This window comes from Bison bison, unplaced genomic scaffold (genome assembly GCF_000754665.1).
Source record: "Bison bison bison isolate TAMUID 2011002044 unplaced genomic scaffold, Bison_UMD1.0 scf7180017864352, whole genome shotgun sequence".
NCBI classification, from domain to species: Eukaryota; Metazoa; Chordata; class Mammalia; order Artiodactyla; family Bovidae; genus Bison; species Bison bison.
Genome location: NW_011494924.1, coordinates 3,585,867 through 3,593,038, shown reverse-complemented (window position 1 = coordinate 3,593,038; position 7,172 = coordinate 3,585,867).

The window sequence follows — 7,172 nt, the reverse complement described above, 5'->3', positions numbered from 1 at the left end:
CAATGCAGAAGAGGTAAGAGACCCAGGTTCGATCCTTGGGTCAGGAAGATTCCCTGGAGTGGGGCTTGGCAACCCACTCCAGTATTCTTATCTGGAGAATCTCCATGGACAGAGGAGCCTGGTGGACTATGGCCCAAAGGGTTGCATAGAGTCAACACAGCTGAGACTACTGAGCTCATACGCATGGCTGATTCACATTGTTGTACAGCAGGAAAATAAATAAATAAAATTTGTAAAATAATAAGTGAAAAGACAAAGCTACTGATGTCAATATGTTCCTCCAAGCAAAAAAAAAAAAAAAAAAAACACTGCTTTCCTTGAACTGATGATGAACAGAAAGTGGAACTCTAGAGGCCAATAATAAATACTATTTCCCAGCAGAGCCAAGGAGCCCCTAGAGGAAGGCCAAGCCAGGAGGTAGGTGGCGCTTTCACGCAGCAGGCAGCTCCGGACTCTGCTCCCTGGCGCTTTGCTTCTGGGGGGAGGTGCTCTCACCTCACAAAGCTCCCCTTCCTTTGGGGGCATATTGCTGGGTCCTGGAGGTCCTGCCGAACAGCCACGTGCACTACGTTTTCGGCAAGAGTCTGATTTACATGTTTCCTAACTGTTCCCTGGGAATAGCTAAGCTTAAGCAAATAACCCCTCCAGTATCCTTGCCTGTAAAATCTCCATGGACAGAGGAGCCTGACGTGCTATACAGTCCATGAGGCTGCAAAGAGTCAGACACAACTGAGCAACTAAGCACACACACACAAGCAAATATCAAGTAAGTGTAAAAGCAGAGAATACACCAAGAGCAAAGTGTAAATGTAACAGTGATGGGGCAGGTGTCTTCATGACCTCTTCACTGTGTTCAGTCCCTCCCTTCTGCCCTTGGGCCCTCCCTCCCCCACCTGGCACGATGTAGGCCCAACTTGAGCCATGCAAACATCCTCCAACAGATCTTCCTTAGAAGATCTACTTTCCTTACACTGCCTGGTGCTGCTTGAGGTTGGAAACCATTCCCTCCCACCACCAACCCCCCCCCAACACCCTATTCAGCAACAACCCTAATCCTCACTCTGCTGCTGCTAAGTCACTTCAATCGTGTCCGGCTCTGTGCAACCCCAGAGACGGCAGCCCACCAGGCTCCCCCGTCCCTGGGATTCTCCAGGCAAGAACACTGGAGTAGGTTGCCATTTCCTTCTCCAATGCATGAAAGTGAAAAGTGAAAGTGAAGTCACTCAGTCGTGTCCGACTCTTAGCGACCCCATGGACTCCAGCCTACCAGGCTCCTCTGCCCATGGGATTTTCCAGGCAAGAGTACTGGAGTGGGGTGCCATTGCCTTCTCCAATCCTCACTCTACAGAGAAGAAACAGCCAGAAGTCAGATAGTCCTCCAGTCTTGTGAGCCTGAAACCATGCACGATGATTAATCAAGTCCATTCCACCTGCCTCCGCTGATCCAGAGCACTTTCACAATCACGTGTCCTCCAAGCAGCTTTTAACCTGAACAGTAAGATCTTTGCCTGAGTCGTTTTCTAGGAATTTGGAGTTGCAGCTGCATCTAGTTCAACTGAGCCCGGTAAAATGGATAGGCCAGCGACCCTCCAGCTGGACCCCTGCAGAGGCTGGTAGCTTGGTTACATCTGCACAGACAGTGATTCCAAACCTTTTTCCAATCACTGTGCATCAGCAAGACAACGTTGGTTTGGTAAGACGACCATCTAATTCCCATTCATGAGTGCTCTCTTTACACACATCCATCTATAGATCTAGTCCCATCTACCGACACGCTCGGCATTTGACCAGCACATATAAAACACTGGAGTGCAGGTACCCTTCTCCAGAACCACTTAACTTCCGCTTCTATGTCTTTTTGTATTCTGTTTGGATGTCTTATTGCTGTGGCTCTCAGACTGTTTATCTGCTGCAGACTGAGTTCCAGAAAAACATCTACTTTATTGACTATACCAAAGCCTTTGACTGTGTGGCTCACAACAAACTGTTGAAAATTATTCAAGAGATGGGAATACCAGACCACCTTACCTGCCTCCTGAGAAACCTGTATGCAAATCAAGAAGCAACGGTTAGAATCTGACATGGAACAAGGAACTGGTTCCAAATTGGGAAAGGAGTATGTCAAGGCTGTATATTGTCACCCTACTTAATTTAATTTATATGCAGAGTATATCATGCGAAATGCCAGACTGGATGAAGCACAAACTGGAATCATAATCACAAGGAGAAATATCAATAACCTCAGATATGCAGATGACACCACCCTTATGGCAGAAAGCAAAGAGGAAATAAACAGCCTCTTGATGAAAGTGAAATAGGAGAGTAGAAAAGCTGGTTTAAAACTCAACATTCAAAAAACTAATGTCATGGCATCCAGTCCCATCACTTCATGACAAATAGATGGGGAAAAATGGAAACAGTGATAGACTTCATTTTCCTGGGCTCCAAAATCACTGCAGATGGTGACTGCAGCCATGAAATTAAAACGTGCTTGTTCCTTGGAAGAATATCTATGACCAAAGACAGCATATTAAAAAGCAGAGGCATTGCTGACAAAGTTCTGTCTAGTCAAAGTTATGGTTTTTCCAGTAGTCATGTATGGATGTGAAAGTTGGACCATAAAGAAAGCTGAGCACCAAAGAATTTATGCTTTTGAAGTGTGGTGTTGGAGAAGACTCTTGAGAGTCCCTTGGACTGCAAGGAGATCAAACCAGTCAATCCTAAAGGAAATCAGTCCTGAATATTCATTGGAAAGACTATGCTGAAGTTGAAGCTCTAATACTTCAGCCACCTGATGCAAAGGACTGACTCACTGGAAAAGACCCTGATGCTAGGAAAGATTGAAGGCAGGGAACGACAGAGGATGAGATGGTTGGATGGCATCACTGACTCGATGGACGTGTGTTTGAGCAGCTCTGGGAGTTGGTGATGGACAGGGAAGCCTGGCATGCTGCCATCCATGGGGTTGCAAAGAGTTGGATACAACTGAACGACTGAACTGAACTGAAAAGCCCATGGACCAGACTGCTTATAAGAGAAAAAATTACCCATTGATATATAAAAAGGCAGAACCAGAATAGAAAAAGTGGGTGCTTGGAAGAAGCCCTTCTAAAGGAGAAATGATTGCCCCAGGTCTTAAGATAGCACTGGCCAATGAGGCATAAGAGAGAAGGCATTATCCGTAACAGAGCAATTCAGAGCATGGCTTTGGAGTCAGCCATATTGGGTCCAATTCCAGGCTCTGTTGTTTATGATGGTAAAAGCTGAGAGATCACTTAACCTCTCAAGCCTCAGATTTCTTTTCTGTAAAACAGGGATAATGCCAACAGTGGCAAAGACTAATTGGATACTCTCAAAGTCGTTTCCTCTTCTTGCTGAGCATAGAGCCAGATTATATTTCCTAGCTTTCTTTGCATATAGATATGGCTGGCCCAGGACTTCCCTGGTGGTCCAATAGCTAGACTCCAAGTTCCCAATGTAGTGGGCCTGGGTACAGTCCCTGGTCAGGGAACTAGATCCCAGATGCTGCAACTAAGAGTTCACACACCAGAACTAAAAGCTCCCGTGTGCTACAACTAAGACCAAAGATCCCAAGTGCTGCAACTAAGATCCAGCACAGTCAAATAAATATATTTTTTTAAATAGCCCTAAAAAAACTCTCCTACTTTTATCCGTGCTCTCTTTCCTCAATTTCTGGCCAAGTGTGGAAGAGCTAATGAAGGACTTTGAAAGCTCGGAGAACCGTGGGACCACCGAATGACTTCATGGCCTCCTAATAAAACCACGTTGGACAAAGCCACAAAGAGTAAGAAAAAGCCTTTTTATAATATTTAAGCCACTGAAATTTTCGGGTTGTTTGTTACAGCAATTGCAGTTTTGATCCCTAGGTTGGGAATACCCCTGGAGAAGGAAATGGCAAACCATTCCAGTATTCTTGCCTGGGAAATCCCATGGACAGAGGAACTTGGTAGGCTACAGTCCATGGGGTCGCAAAGAGTCAGACACAACTTAACCACTAAGCGACAACAATAAATTATAGCAATTAGCCTATCCTGACTAATATAGACATTGGTTTCTGAAAGTGAGGTACTACTGTAGCAAACAGGTAAAATAAAATCCATGGCACTGGCTTAGCAGCTGGACAGAGAAATGAAGCTGATTTCAGGAGTTGGAATCATGGTGACCCACGCTTTGTTTTAATAAAACATTGGATGCATGTGCAATTAAAAAGCCTGATCAGTCTGCTGAAATATAGAACTAACAAGTCAGTCTGGTAAGATAACAGGATAAAAGGTATGACAAACCCAACAGCCTTAATTGGAGTCCGGGAAGGAGAGAAAAGAGTCAGGCAGGAGAAATATTTAGAGACAAAGGTAAGGAATCTTCCAAAATTTATGAAAACCTCAACTTTTAGAATCATGAATCTCATGCAGGGCTTCCTTGGTAGCTCAGTGGTAAAGAATCTGCCTGCTTATGCAGGGGACACAGGCTCGATCCCTGGGAAGATCCCACATTTCGAGGAACAACTAAGCCCGTGTGCCACCACCATTGAGCCTGTGCTCTAGAACCTGGGAACCACAACTACTGAGCCCATGCACTGCAACTACGGAAGCCTGAGTACCCTAGAGCCCACGTTCCACAAGGAGAAAAGCCACCACAATGAGAAGCCTAGGCACCGCAACTAGAGAGTAGTCCGTGCAGCAACAAAAACCCAGCACAGCCAAAACTAAGTAAATACATAAATTTATTAAAAAAAAAGAATCTCATGCATACAACAGGCATACAGCTGAAGATATTTCTCAGCCTCCCACAACCTTCCTGGTCAATGAACTGTGGATGGAATGTGTGCCACCTCCAGGTCTCTGTCTAGTCTAGGGTAAGATACGCTATGATCACAACAAATCCAAAATCTCAGAGGCTTTCTCCCTTACACATCTGCTGCAGATTCAGACACCCTCCAGGGAACCCATCCTCCACATACTGACTTAGCATTTCAGAATGCTTCAGTCTTAGGAAGCCTCCAAATAGAAAAATTATGACTGGCAGTGGAGGAGGGGGCAGTATAGAATATGGAGGAGTGTGCACTGGTTCTTAAATGTTTCCACCAGGAAACGACATGTCACCTTTCCATGGTTAAAGCTCTGGTGTCACCTGACACCCACCTTCAAACAGACCCGGAAGTGCAGTCCTTCTACATACCCACAAGGAAACGAAAGGAAAAATTGGTACCTGGTAGCCTCATCTACCACATCCCCTAAAACACGTCCTGTGTGAGCCTCTATGTTCAAAAGCCCTGGATGCAGCAACGCTTTTCCATGTGGTTGACCTGCGTTAGTCTGCGGTGTGAGCCACAAAGAGATCTTTACTCAGGTAAGCCTCTGAAATGCAGGTATTACAGAAGCTAGCATATTCCAATCCCCTACTCAGTTTACATCATAGTGAAAAAAGATAATAACTTTTTATTAAGCACTTACTATGTGTGTGAAGTGCTTCGCACAATGCCTGGCCTTATTATAAGCTCTTAATTAGCATTCATTGTTATTATTCCAATTTTGTCTTAGATGTGTATGTCTTTGTTCAGATGGATTCTGTGCTCTAAAAGATGCTAATCGACATTGCAAGGTAGTTGAGCATCTTTTCTTTTTCTCTAAAACATCTGCAAGTTTTCATACTTTCTGAGGGCAGCTGGACTGGCAGTGCAGATTTCTGAGATCAGAGACGGCATGGTATAGAGGGAAGGAGCATGTGAATTAGGAGCCAAGATCAGTTCAACACACATTTATTAAGCTCCTTTAGTATGCACCAGGCTCCAGAGAAACAAAGGAGCATGAGAGTGGATCCCCACCCCCTAGGGGCTTACACTTCCGTGTGGATGGTGAACAAGTGAACAAATAAAGCATGATACGTGCAACAATAAGAAGATCAACAAAGAAGAGAGGAGCCACAAGACCTGAGGTCTAGCTCTGCCACTAGATGCGCAACCTTGGACGAGTTTTTTAACCCTCTCTGGGCCTCATGGATAGTGAGAACAGGGTTGATTTTTTATCCCTGAAATTCTAACATCTACAGTTCTCATAACCCTGTGAGGTAGGCCAGGCAGGCACGATTTCTACTTTATTAGAAGTAAAGCCTGGGGTCTGGGAGGTTGAGCACAGCAGTCTGAGCTGCACCTGCTCATTGGTAGAGATAGTCCAGACTAGACTCCAGCAGGTCTTCAGAGCCAAGAGGAAGCACATCCCCTCCAGGCTGAGAATGTATCTCTGAAGGGTATGGCAGGAAGTTTTCCGGATGCCCTTCTGTGTGAATCTCATACTTGCTCCCAGTTTGAAGTTCTTTACCCCCTCCTGGTGTAAGTACACAGCTGACAGTGGACATTTCTGAAAGCCAAGTGGTCTTTCACACACAGAACAGCGACATTAGCATAATTATCCTGGAGATCACAGGAATCTTCAGCAGCCAACCCCAGTCACTGCTGGAAGCCCTCCCTGGGCCTGGTCTCTTGGTCCTCTGTGTATGATGCAAAGAACATCTTAAGAGGTGGAGGGATTTCTCCCTCTCGGCTCACGTGCTCCAGGCCACCCCCACTCAGGCGGCCCAGTATGTACCTGCTTAGGGAATGTGAGTGAGCTCACTTAGCTGAAGCAAAACAAATTAAAGATCTCATCTTGGCCGGACCTCTAAAATCATGCCACGCCCACTAAAGCCTAAAAGGCAAGTCTCAAACAGGCAGCCAGCTACGGCTGTCTGCCCCCATGGCAAAGGGTGAAGAGATGACACTCGCCAGCAATCTTATTGTCACCAACAACAATTTTTTTGAGCATATGTGTGCTACAAAGAGCCAGCAACACATAATCCCTGCTATTCAGAGGCTTATAATCAGACAAGAGCAGTCAGATGAGTGAAGAGATGCGTCACAGATGAGAAGTTCCACACACTCGGCCGTGTGAGAGGCTCAGTCTTCGGTGCTGGAGGTGTTGGGGGAGGGCGTGGTCACCGAGGGCTGCTGCCGACCCAGAAGCAGTCCCAGGGAGTGCGAACTGGACCTTGAAGCGAGAGAAGGGCAGTAGTCAGTATTTGCGTCACTCACGCTCTATGGGAAATTTCACCTGAAAACCATATGAAAGCGATAAAAGTGCGCAGGAAAAAAAAAAATCGCCGAGGGGCACCCCACG